The following is a 13,237-nucleotide window of genomic DNA, read 5'->3' on the forward strand; positions in this document are numbered from 1 at the left end:
AAGGAAGAAGAGAATTCTATAAGGCAGAGATGAAGAGAGAGGGAATTCCTGGTCTGAATGATTCGGCTTTGTATAGATGCGTGGAGGCTAGAGATGCTGGGCTGAGAAACAGCTAGCAGTTAACTTTGTGGACTCCTCCCATTCAAGGCTCCTGGCCACAGTAAACATTTGAACATAGGAGGTTTTAGTTAAAAGCCAATAGATTAATTAATCCGGTATGAGATAGTGTACCTCACTGAACAAGTTATGTAAAGAGATTTGCAACTCTTTTGATATGACTGCCTTTTCTTCTTCTTCCTCTTCTTCTTTGGTTATTGTTGGATGACCAACCTTTGAAACCTGAAGAGGCCTTGTGGAGATGTGAAAAGCATAATGGGCTCGAAGCCAAAATACTAGGGTCTGAGGCCGAGCCCTACCGCTCATTTGTGACCCTGCACAAAGCAACTTTTCCAGGGCTGTGAGGTTGAAATAAGATGCGTTTAAAGTCTTCTAGAAACAGGCCTTGGGCAATTCGTAAATCAGTGTATTCTAGGCAGTGTGGTATGATGGCTAGAATGCTAGATTTGAAGCCAGGGAAACGTGGGTTCAAATTCCGCCTATGACACTAGCTGTGTGATTCTGAGTAAATTCCTGCATCTCTCAGAGTGGTCTGTGTTGGCAGAGGCAGCATCCTGATCAAGAAGATTCGAGATCATTCACATACCCTCTGCAATCCAGGAAAGCTAGCAAGCTCCAGAAGGCCGAGAATGGCATCCTTTCTGACTCATTTTGCACCCCAGCAAAAACATCAATCAATCCGATAGTGAGCTATGCTTTAGAATAGGGGAAACTAAGGGCACCAGCTGCTCTAAGCCATATGCTACTTGAGGAAGGGTTTATTCTGGGCTAGCGATCAGAGGACCCAGCTGGCTTCAAGTCCTCTTTCTGTCATTCTCTAGCTTTGTGACACTGGAAAAGTGTCAGATTCTTTATGTATAAGATGAGGAGCTTGGACTATGTTCTTTCCAGCTTGAGAATTTCTTTTTTTTCTCCTCTTTCACACCTGTACCTAACTCTCACCCCCAACTCATCTCTCCCCTGCAGTGGCTAGAGCAATGCTCTAGTCTTTCACAATCGATGCTGCTGGATGACCCGTGGTTAATGAGGATGGTGCCAAAAGAGCTAGCGAGAGGAGGTTCAAGCTGAAGCCGAGTATCGTAGGGCTGGAAGGCATCTTAATTGCCACAAATTCAACATAATCTCTTCCCCTGAGAAACTACCCACCCTCCGGTTAGATGGGAAAACAGGCCCAAGGAGAAGTGACTTCACTCAAGTCAGGTAGTATGGTGGGAAATGGTAGAGCTGGGACTGGAACTCTTGCCTTCTGCCTCCTCATCTGTTGTTCTTTACACTTTCCATCTCTGAACCCTATTAGCTTCTACACGTGTAACAACAGGAGCTGGTAATCCTGACTCAATAAGACCTTACAGGATCACTGGGAGGAAAACGCTTGGCAAACTATAAAGCGCCACAATTTCAAGCAAATTCTCATTATGTATCATTTCACTCCTCCCTCTCAGGCCACACTTCCTCCACAGCCTCCTTACTAAGGATAATGGTCAATGGCCTTGACTACCTCTCTCTTCAGGGATGGAAGGGTAAACTTTGAATTAATTCTGCCCCTCTTCCTAGATGGGATGTGCCAATCTACTCCTCAGTGACCTCACTCAGCCTTGCACTAACAAAGGGGCCCTCCCAAGAATGTGCCCTCTTAGAAAGGAAAAACTGTCTTTTTTTTTTTTTTTTTTGGGTCCCCAGCAACAGCACCGTGTTTGGCGCACAGTTTCATTCGTTCAGTCATTCGGCATAAAAATGCATACTATGGTGGTGATTTCTAACATGCTGCCTTCCATCCAGACACGTTTTCTTGGCCTGCCTTAAGATCTACAACAGGTTTTGAAAAAGGTTTGTTGGGGTTACTGCTCCAGTTAGTTTTTATGAAACCTCAATATTGGGTTCTTAGATCTCAACTTTTCTCTCTCCACACTCCCTTAGAGATCTTTTCTCCTATTCTGGCTTTGACTATAATCTCTATGTAGCTGCTTCTCCAAATCAACATCTGCAGTTCCAAATTTACATCTGCTGAGCTCCAGACCAATCATTTCCTGTTGTACATTTCCATACAGATGACCTGGTGTCATTTGAAACTCAACACAAAATGCTCTGTAAGCTGTAAGTTATACCAAGTAAGAAAACAACTAGAATGTGGAAAAGAAAGGAAGGGAGTAGACGAGTCAATGCAGATATACTAGATACTATCATGTAGCAAGAGAACGGCAGAAAGCAGAGGTTCTTTATGTGGGCAGATAGATTTCAGGGAGCCTACGAACTTGGTTAGGCAATGCAATCTCTATTTCCACTACCTCTAACTGAAATTTAGCATTTCTTTCAGTGACGAAATATAGATAACAAAACACAGGAGAATTAGCTATAGGTTAGTGAAAATGAAGATATAATTTTCTATTTGAGTTCACAGCCTCCCTGAAATTCACCAATAGAAACCACAGATATTTTCATATTCTATTATAATTGTTGTGGTTATCTTGAAAGAGAGTTTATGTTCACCACTATTTTGAAATCCCTATAGTTTTTAGACCTGATGTGAGTTGGGAGACTTTCAACCTACAGAACTTCTGGGATATAGCTGCCCAGCAAGCTTCACCAGCCTGCACAAAGGGTCCATGACCCCCGCTTCCCCCAAAGGAAAAGCAGCCTTTACCTAAGGCATGCTTTTATTCATTCATTTAACAGAGATTTAAGAGTCCTCGTGAGCTGGGTGCTGGCCTGGCTGTCCCTCTCCTTCCTTCTGCCTTTTGGCTTCCTTCACGATTCAGCTCAAATTCCACTTTCTTCAAGAAGCCCTTCCAGACCCCTCTTCCCTCCCTCCTTCCTTCTTCCCAACTGTTAGTGTCCACCCAGTGGTACTGTCTAGGGCTGTATGCATGCAGCTGTTAGTACATCGTCTCCCCTATTAAAATGGGAGCTCCTGGAGGGTATTTCTGCCTTTTTTGTCTCTCCAGCCACATTAAGTACTTAGTAAATGCTTTTTGACTGATTGATTGACATCTTTAGGAGGGCAGAGTTATTCAGAATTCTGAAAATAGTTTAAAACAATTAAAAAAAAGACAAAGGATATGGGTCCTGAAAAGAATTAGGTGTCTGGGATATTTAGAAGACACCCGAGAATCATACCTAGAAGGAAGGGAGCAATGAAGACAGTCCTAGATTTAGGAAGGAAGAGGATAAGCCAGAGAGATCACGATAACTACAATGATGGATACAGGCTACTAGGGCTGGAAACTGTTCAAAATCCACAGACCCAGGATGTGGCTGTCTGATAATAGATCCTGGGTGAGCCTGATGACTATTTCTGGATCTGGCGGAAGAAAGGCATGGTCAACATGGCACTATGTTTCAACTTCACACCTCATTCGATCGCCCACCTAGGCCATCTCACCATCTTCCTGTCCATGATGATGAAATGCTTTACCCTGCTTGGACCAGCACCCTCCATACCGGACATGAGCCATGCACCTCCATATGCAGCTCTTCCTGAATCTATGCTCTAGTGAAATGAGTCTACTCATTTTTGGAACTCTTGCCCTAGGATCCCAAGCCATGCGATTGGTCACTCCGACCAGACCATTTAGCCAACTACATCTACTGAATGGCCCTAGGCACCAGATCATACTTCAGTTCTGCATTCATTACCATTTAGTCAACTACCTTGGGCCTTGTCTGCATTTGCTTGTTCTCCCTGATTATCATTCTCCTCTGTGTGTTGTCTTTCCTTATTAGAATGTAAGTTCCTTGAGAACAGGGGATGTGTCTTTTTTATATTTCTATTACATCTTCCTCTTGCTTTGAATCCTGGTCCTGTTACTGAGGACCTTTGTTATCCTGAGCAAGTCGGTTAACTTCTCTAAACCTCTGTTTCCTCTTCTATAAAACAGGGGAGGGAGAGGGGACTAAAGATTCTCTTCTCTCTCTAGTTTTGACTTCTTTCCCCCTCAGTTTATTTCCTTTTCTGATTACATGGTCTACAGCACAGAAGATTGCCAGCTTCTTAAAGGCAGGGACGCCTTCTTTCTTGTCTTTGGATCCCAAGCATCCCACACAATGATTGCCATATAAGGAGGCCCTCGATAATTGCTTGTCAAATTGAATGAGATTTCTCACTTCTGCTCTGGGAGTTGGCAGCTTAATCATGAAACCCCTTTTTACTGGGAGTAAGATCAGAGGCATGGTAGAAAAAGAGCTGCCCTGAAAGTCTAGAACACCTGAAGCTAGTCTAGCCTGTGACACATGGTGGCTGTGTGACCTTGGACAAATCATTGAATCTCATGAAACTCTAGGCAAATGACTAAGACTGAGTTGCAGAGAAGATGCTGTCTGGTCTTGGCAGCAGGAGTTTCCTGACCAGGAAGTGGGACATATTAGGGAACTCGTGGCTCCAGCCCCCATCCCTACAGCATGAGGCCAGTTAGTTGTCGGATGCTTATTTAAGTGATTTGTCAAGGTCCTAGTTCCTTCTCCCACATAGAATGCCTCTCAGTCACTGGCATCGGAAACCTTCTGCCACCCTGGACAGCCACCCAGCCCTTATTCCCCAACCCCAATGTTCTGGGTGGAACTGACTTTTTTTTTTTCTTTTCTTTTTTTTTTTTTGCTAACCTCTTGGTAACTTTCCATGAGGAAGAGAGTTTGAAAACCCCACCAGGATCCCCATCAGAGGGCACTTACTTTTGAAATGTTTAGTCTGGAATTTGTCCAAGAGTCTAGCTCAGGAGAGGTACAAGGTAGAACCCCGTCTTCATCCCAAGCAGCTGGCTCTCATGGCGCAGGGCTCTCTGAGCAGAGCTATCAGCAGCCAACCCCATTTCAGTTAAAGTGGCAAACCAACTGCAACATTCACAAGTCTAACTCGGTACTCGGCCCCCAGTAGGGGGCCATTTAAATATAGACTGGGGGAATTGCTCTGAAATTTGCTAAGGTCCCTCACAGCTTCAAATGGCATAAACCTAAGGGTGTGGAAAACAGAAATTAGCCTGACTCCAATTAAGTGTCACAAGTCACTTAACTTCTCTTTCATTAATCAGTTTCCTCCTCAGGAAAAGGGGTGGGGCTCTGAGGTCTCTTCTACCTCTAAAACATTAGAGTCACATGAAATGGATCTAAAACCTTAAAAAGACATGCCCGTACTTCAGAGCTTCCAAAGATGACTATCTTACTTGCTTGTTTCCTTTTCCTGAAAAAGGAAAAAGGGGCAGAGTATTAGAGTCAGGAAGACCCAAGGTCAGATTTGACCTCAGACACTTACTTGCAGTGTGCCGCCAGGCAAATCACCTAAGTTCTCTGGGCCTCCGTTTCCTCATTTGAAAAATGGGGCCGATAACAGCACTGACCTCATAGGGTTATTGTGGAGATCAACTGAAATAATTTTCATATAGCCCTTTGCCAGCTTTCCATGGATTTAGAAATGCTGGCCAGGGCCACTGCTATTATGCCTCTCTTTTCCTTCCTCCTGAACTGTTGGCAAAGGAAACAGCAAATCTAGCCTTTGGGGAGCACTTTAAAAAAATTGTCACTAATCTCCACATGGGGCTTGGGATGCATGCACAACTCTGAGACTGATTCTCTGATTATTGTTCCGTTTTACAGATGAGGGAAACTAGAGAGAACAATGGGGTAATTAGGCTAGATAGACCAGGAGACAGCAAGCTGCTGAAGGCCAACCCATCTTCACCAGTGTTCTCAGGGTCAGTCGGGCTCCTGTTGTGGCTATCAGCCAGGAAGGAGATCAGAGATTTCCAGCAGGCCACAGCTCGTTCTGAGCAGTGCAGAATTCTGGGGAGCAGACACAAAGTCTCCCCCTACTCAGTTGGCCTGACTTTAGGGCGTATTGTAGTGATCTCTAAACCTCAAGGGGAGGAGGCAAGAAGACTCGAATGTATCTGTGGTCTACCTCAACGCATCTGTCAGGTTCCCTTCTCTGTGTGGCCTGTGGAAATGAGGCTACCCATGTCACTGCTCTCGGAAGGCTGGCTCGATCTAGGAAGTAATAACTCGATCGCTCCAATGGTCTGCAGATCTTAGGGGCCGTAGGGATTTATACTGAGGTAGATACAGATAGGGCACAAAGCCTCTCACCAATGGCCCCAATCTGGAGCGTGTCACATAAGGCTAATAAACTAACAGAGTGGTCAGCATTCCTTTGGAGTCACAGATGGGATTCGGGGATATTTCCCTAAGCGTATCCCCCCTTTTCCTCTCTTCCTCCTAGTACACTGGGCTTATTTAACTAGTTTTTGTCAATGTCCTCTTCTCCAGGGCCTTCTTTTTATAGATGAGGAAGGTAAGGCTGAAAAGTTAAGAGACTTCTCCAAGTGTGTGGCAGAGCTGGCATGGGAAGTCAAGGCTTTGGATCCTCAGTTGCCTTGAGGAGATGGGCTTATCAAGGAGCAGGAAGGTGACTCTTAAAAGAAAGGAGGGTAGGCAAGCCAGATGTATTTCAAGCCAAGAAATCCTACTGGAGAGTGGGAGAGTGGGAAGGCGCAAGCGCCAGAAGCTCAGCACCACCTAGGTATTTGGGGAAGTCCTCTCCCCCTTCGTGGAAGCTGAATTTCCTTAGCTATGGAATGAAGCCCTTTCCCAAATTCACACTGCAGAACTGGGACATAATCTACTTTTCTTTAGTAGTTCTGAAGTCAATCAGTAATTTTAGAGATAGGAAGCATCTCTAAACACACTCTCATGTGGGAGTACATCCATGGGGAGCCACCGGGATGGGCCTTGAGATCATGCCATATGAGTAGCAAGTCCCACAGTGCTTAGTATGGAAAAGACTAGCTTTAGGGTAGGCACACCAGCTGTCTGAATATCTGGAAGGTGAATGGGTGCTGTTCACTTGTTTGGTTGTAGCTGACTTTCTATGGGACCTTCTTGGCAAAGATACTGAAGCGGTTTGTCATTTCCTTCTCCATTAGGACTCCATCTTACAGAAAAGGAACTGACGCAAATTAAGTGACTTGCCTGAGGTCACACAGCTAGTAAGTATCTGAGATGGAATCAGAACTTAGATCTTCCCGACTCTAAGCCTGGTGTTCCATCCATAGAGCCACCTCATTTATGAGGTTCCAGAGCTAGAAGCAATGGGTAAAAGTGGCAGCTCTCTACAGGGGGCCGTTTCCAATAATCAGAGCTATTCAAAAGTGGGATGGGCAGCTTCAAAAGGCAGGGAGGTCCTCATGGCTGAAGGTCTTCAAGCAGGATCTGAATGAGTACTTGTGAGGGACACTGTAGAAGGAGTTCCTTCTTGGGCATGGGTCGACCTAAATGCCCTCTCAGGTCCCTTCCACTTTGAAATTGAGAATTGTGGAAAAATGAGACAAAGACCCCCAGATAATTCCTGGTGAGATGGGAGAACTGGGCCTCTTTGTATCCCAGGTTCCAACGTACATTAAGGCCAGAGCCTGAAATGAGGCGTGGAGAGAAGAGTCCAAATTCCTAGTGAGAAGAGGTGAAACTCCGAAGGGTGGGAATCCCCTGGGTCCTGTTCTCATTCCCTGAGGTGTCTCGGTGTTTGACATGGCCATAACCTGGGGCGACACATGCCACAGAGACACCAAGACTGCCTGCCTAAATCATCTCCCCCGACTCATTCGGGCTGCCAGCCAGCATGGAGGACACATGATGAAATGTGCCCCACTCCTTTTGGAAGAGAGGGATGCTGCACATGGTATACCCTGGCAGAAAGTTACTGTGATTGGTACCTTAACTTGGTTTTCTCTGTTATAAGGGAGGGTTTTGTGGAACAGGAAGTACGCTGGGAAATATCTGTGGCATAAAAGATAAAAGCAATCGGTAACAAATTGAAAAATGATACAAAGCAAGGAAGTGAGCTTATGACCGTAGGCAGGCTTCCTTAAGAGCAGGTGGGGTCTGAGAAGCCCTGGGAAGGACCCTTTGCTGTCCAATTGCTTGCCCACGCATGTCTTTGCCTGAAATTCCTGAAATGGTCACCCAGCCCTTCCTTCCTTCTCAGGTACAGCATCATGTTTAGAATTCTGATGTCTCGGCGGCCTCACCTCCCCTGGGCTCGTTAGGTCTCCTCTGAGGGTAGGTTTGAGCAGAGAGGGGAAGAAGGGTATAGACAGTAGATCTCCGAAAGCTGAACTGGGGGTAGGCTAGACTGGAGGGCAAGGATGGTGCCCCTGGAGGCCTATCCACATTGGCTCTGGGCTAGGCCTATTTCCAAATAACACAGACGCTTAAGGAAAATTTGTTTTTGAGGTGATGAGGTGGTGGAAAAGAATCCTTGGATTGGAATGAGAAGACCTGTCACAGCCCTGACCCTTAATAGGTAGATGATCTTGGCCAAGTCATTCTCTAAGCCATCCTTTCCCCACCTGTGAGGATTATAGTAACAATAATTCACTTGAAATCCCACTTTGAGGCTGACAAAGTGCTTTACTATATACACGGTCTGATCTGATCCCCATTACAATCCTGGGAGGTCAAAGCTGTTATTATCCCCATTTGATGGATGAGGAAATTGAGGCTTATAGAAGTCAAGTGACTTGCTCAGGGTCACACAGCTAGGAAGTATCTTAAGGCCAGATTTGAACTCTGAGAATTCTACATTTAGAGCTGGAAGGGACCTTGAAATTACACAGGTAGTGAGTGAGTAGCCCAGGGGGATCTCAAACACAGTCCCGCTGAGACTTGCAATCTTATGTTTTTCCCAGTGGATGATGCTATCATCTCGACTCCAAGTCAAGAGACGTCATCTGGGAGATGAGGATGAGAAGCCCTGCCCTGTATATTACTTCTGTCTTCAGGTTCCATCGCCTGACATTCAAGGCCCTGTTCCCCGCCCCCCAGCCCCACTCTGGTTTCTCAACCTTACCTCCTCTGAGGAAGCTGGCCTGCTCTCTGCCCCACGAATCCCACCTTCCCGTTCTCTCTTCCAGGCCTTGGCTACTGTTATTTTCAACACCGAGATTCTCCTTTCCTCCCCTCCTCTGTTATTGTTGTTAAGTTGTCCTTTTGTCGTTACTGTTGTTGAGTTGTCTCGGTCCCGTCTAACTCTTCGTGACCTCATCTGGGGTTTTCTCGGCAGAGATACTGGAGTGGTTTGCCATTTCCTCCTCCAATACATTTGAGAGATGAGGACACTGAGGCAAATAGGATGAATTGCCTTGCCCAGGGTCCCACAGCTAGTGAGTGTCTGAGGCTGAAGTGGAACTTAGAAAATGAGTTTTCCTAACTCCAGGCCCAGTTCTCTATTCTCTACCTCATCTAGCCAGCCCTGTTGAATTCCTAGCTAGCCTTTGAAGCCCAACTCAAATGGCCCCTCTTCCACATGGTCTTCCCTGCTCAGGTCAGTAACAGCCTCCCAATCACTTTACGTAGCATGCCCTTCAACCCTCTCTTGCACAGTGACCGAGGGCTACTGTGAATTCGAGTTGTCTTTTAGTGGGTCTCATCCCCATGTTGGACTATGACCAGCTGTGTCTCCCCTGGATTTCAGCAACGCGAATGCCACTGGAGAGTACACAGAACCCCTCCCGAATTTTTCCGTCCGGTTGTTTGGGGAATTCTCTTCATTGTGGCTGGGTGTCTACAACATTTCCCAAACTTTCTGACAGAGGGGGATGCTGATGCAGATACCCCAGCTCCATTTCCTCTTCTCTGCAAGAAGGGAGTTGGAGTAGATGACTTCTAGGGTTCTTTCAATTTATTGTCTTCACTGAATTGATCAATCTTCCTGTTCCTGGTCTAGATTTCTAGTCTTATCATTAGAGCTCAGAGCATGGTTATGCAAACCATAGTGATACAGGGGCCAGTAAAGGGACCACAGATTAAGATCACAGATTGAAAGCCAAAAGGGGCCTTCGAAAGCCATCTAATCCCAACCCCCTCATCTGGCAGATAAAGAAATCAAAGCCCGGAGAGATGAAGTGTCCTGACCACGTATATATATGTAGTAGGTGATGTAGCCAGGATTTGAACGCAGGTCTTCTGACTGAAACTCAGCGCCTCCTTACGTCTGGGATGAAACACTACCTTTTCCGCCTGGTGTTCAAGTTCTCCATCGATCTGGCTCCCACTTAATGGTCTGGCAGGGTTCCTCTTGTCCCCCTTCTGCACTCTGTGGTACAAACTTAACACTCCATCTCTCAATGCCATATCCTCCGCCACTTCTTATGACACCCTCTCAACTCTGCCTCAGAGAATTCCTAGATTCTTTCCATAGGAGACCCTTCCTGAGCCCCCCCAATTGTTAGTACTCACCCCTTCTCAAATTACTTGGTATTTCTTTATTTATGTGGGTACAAATTGCTGAGCACAAAGTAGGGGCTTAATAAATGCATGTGGAGTGATTGATACTATATGGCATGGCCCCCATAGAATGCCAGCTCCTTGAGGACAGGGAGTGATTTGATTTCTTTTCTCTTTGTGATCCCAGTTCCAAACATCACACGGAAATTAACTTTGTTGAATCGTTTGCTGAGCTGACTCTAATAGCTGGCTAGCTGTGCAGATAAAGTACTTGCCATTTGTCCGAGACAACTCGCAAAGGCAGAAGTCTCGCATTTGTCCGTCACGTATAGCAACTTACATGGAAATGATTTAGGAGGGCTTGAGAACATCTAGAAATTAAAAAAAACCCCAAATGGTTCTAAACCAGGCTTATCTTACAAGTGGTGTTCATATGATACCTGCCTAATGTCCCCCCTCGCGTTTGCTCCAGCTTCCAGGACCTAGTCTGAGGTTTAGAAGGTAGAATGAACAAATCAAACCAACTCCAGATGGCCTCTCTCCCCCCTCCCCCGGCAAAACTGTTCACTTGCTTCTGAAACCCATTTGTTAGTCATTGGACTTGGAATTAGAAAACTTGGACTTGAGTCCCTGAGCCAACTATAATATATAGAAATAGTATAGCTACTGTTAATGTGCTACTAAAGGTGAATAGCTTCAACTCTACAAGCCTCAGGTGTCTTACCTGGAAAATGGGCATGCCTGTACTACGTACCACTTTGCAAACTGGAAAATGCAACAGAGAGGTACTCTGTCATCTTCCTGAGCCTTATTCTTCTCCTTCTCACTGCTGCCACAGAGTAGAAAGATCTCCCTCCTCCCTAAAGTTTTTTGATTAGAATGTTAGAGCCAGTAAACTTTGTGAAGCCCGGACCATACATATATAGTAAGACCTCAGGAAGTCTTTGCTGTTGAATTGAATGTCTGGCTTGGGAAGCTACGGACCATGTCTGACCTTTGGGTTTAGGCCCTTCGAAGACGAGAAGGTCAAAAGCTGGAAAATGGCCGAGATGGGGCAGATCTGGAGCTGGGGCCTTGGAACATGCAACGTAAGACCCGAGAGGGAGCTCAGAGCATAAACTAAACTATAGGCAGTCTGTCAAGTCTGGAAGGTTCTGACTTTGGGGCCAGAAGAAGATGGGCTCTCCTCGGGGCTGGACCACTTATGAGCTGGGGGATCAAGGGTAAATCCTCATCTCTAAAATGGGGATGCTGCTGCTAGTGTTTGTGCTACCTTACTCACAGTCAACAAGCATTTATTGAGCCCCTACTCTGTGGCCAGGCCCGGGGATAAGTTCGGGACAGACAAAGAAAGGCAGAAAACACAGTTCTTGCCCTCAAGGAGCTTACGTTCGAATGGTGGAGACAGAATAGAAACTAGATCCACCCCAGATACCTGCAGACTAGACCCCCCCCTCCCCTGACAGCTGCGGGAGCCAGGGAAGGGCCTCCTGAAGAGGGTGGTCTTTGAGCTGAATCTTGAAGGAAGCCAGGGCTTCTAAGAGGGGGAGGAGAGGAGGCATTCAAGACCCTCAGTTTAAAGCGGAGGGGAAGTAAATGGTTGGCAAGGGGCAGTGCTCTAGGCTTCCACTCTCTTTCTACTTCGTCTCAAGAAAGGAAACTCCGGCTCAACAAAGCAGAAGCGAAGCTCAGGAGGGAGGCTCTCCACAGCTCTTAAAGCAGCTTTTTCGCTAGTCAGGCTTCACCTGAGAAGTGCTGGGGCTGTTGGGAAGGTGCAGGTGTCACCTGCTCAGCTCCCCAGCACCGCCCCTGCTAGCCAGCCGGGAAACACAGGGCTTCCCGACTTCCTTGGGGGATCTCAGTCTGGGACAGGAGGAGGAAGAGCCTTCCCAGAGTAGCCCCACTGGAAGCCCCCAAAGGGGCCCAAAGGCTCCTGGGGATTGAGAGAGGCTGGCAAATAGCCTTTTTCTACCACCTGCTCGCTGAAGGAATCTCCTTACCTCAGGAAAGGCTGGAAGCTGCCCGTCGGCAAGTCACCCCCAGAAGCCGGTCCCAGGGGGTCCGGGCAATTCAAGTTGGCTGGCTCTGGGCTTCCCTCCCTAGGAGAGCTGGGCCGGATGCTGGCTGCTGCGAGCTGTCCCGTCCTGCCTTGTGAGCAGCCACTGTTCACATGGTGCTGCCCTGAGTGTAAGGCAGCCTCTGTAGCCACATAGGTCGCTGCTGTATGGAGGACGACCTCTTGCCTGGTGGGGAGAGGGCAGGGCACGCTGGCTAGTCAATATTCACGTCTCCTTCCTCTTTCACATTGGTCCCCCCGTCCTGACCCCACCCGCTCTGGCTTTGAAGAGGGGAGAAGGGAGGAAGGCAGAGAGGAAGGGGGCAGTAATAAAGGGCGGTGAAAGCTGGCAGGTTGTGTGGGGGTGGGCTCCTCTGCCTCTTCTTCCGAACTCCCCAGGAAACTGTGCAGCTGCAGAGACTACTGGAAGCAGGGAGGATTTTTATGACTAGGGCTGGGGGGGGGGGGGGGAGCTGGATTATCTGTAGGCGGGGAAAAGTGGATCCTACCAGTATATGCTAATGCGATTGGCAAGATTGTGAAACTTGATTCTCAGGAAGGCTCACCCTCACTTTTTCGGCCTTTCTTTTCTTTTGAGTTTACCACAGATGTGGACATAGACTTAGGGTGGGGAGGCCTTTGGGGGGACGTGATATTTGGAAAGCTACTGTCCTGGTTTGAATTCGGCATGCTGTAACAGAAGGAATCTGCACCGTGGGTGGATATGTCTATGTGTATGTGTACACACAGGGGTGTGTGTGTGTGTGTATGTGTGTGTGTGTGTGTGTGTGTGTGTGTGTGTGTGTGTGACTGGGTACATGCACACAGACTTTATACTTAGAGAAATAAGTTCAATGA

The 13,237-nt window shown here is 47.0% G+C and overlaps 1 protein-coding gene across 1 annotated transcript in view; it reads right to left on the reverse strand.

Moving 5' to 3' along the window:
• CYSLTR1 (cysteinyl leukotriene receptor 1) overlaps positions 1 to 12,784 on the reverse strand; it is a 30,231-nt gene extending 17,447 nt beyond the window's left edge. Inside the window, exon 1 of the mRNA XM_003775361.4 lies at positions 12,324 to 12,784. The gene's annotated coding sequence lies outside the window, so the exon portion shown is untranslated. The remainder of the gene's footprint in view (positions 1 to 12,323) is intronic.
• Positions 12,785 to 13,237: the final 453 nt, after the last annotated feature.

The sequence above is a fragment of the Sarcophilus harrisii genome, chromosome X (assembly GCF_902635505.1).
Source record: "Sarcophilus harrisii chromosome X, mSarHar1.11, whole genome shotgun sequence".
In the NCBI taxonomy this organism is placed as follows: Eukaryota; Metazoa; Chordata; class Mammalia; order Dasyuromorphia; family Dasyuridae; genus Sarcophilus; species Sarcophilus harrisii.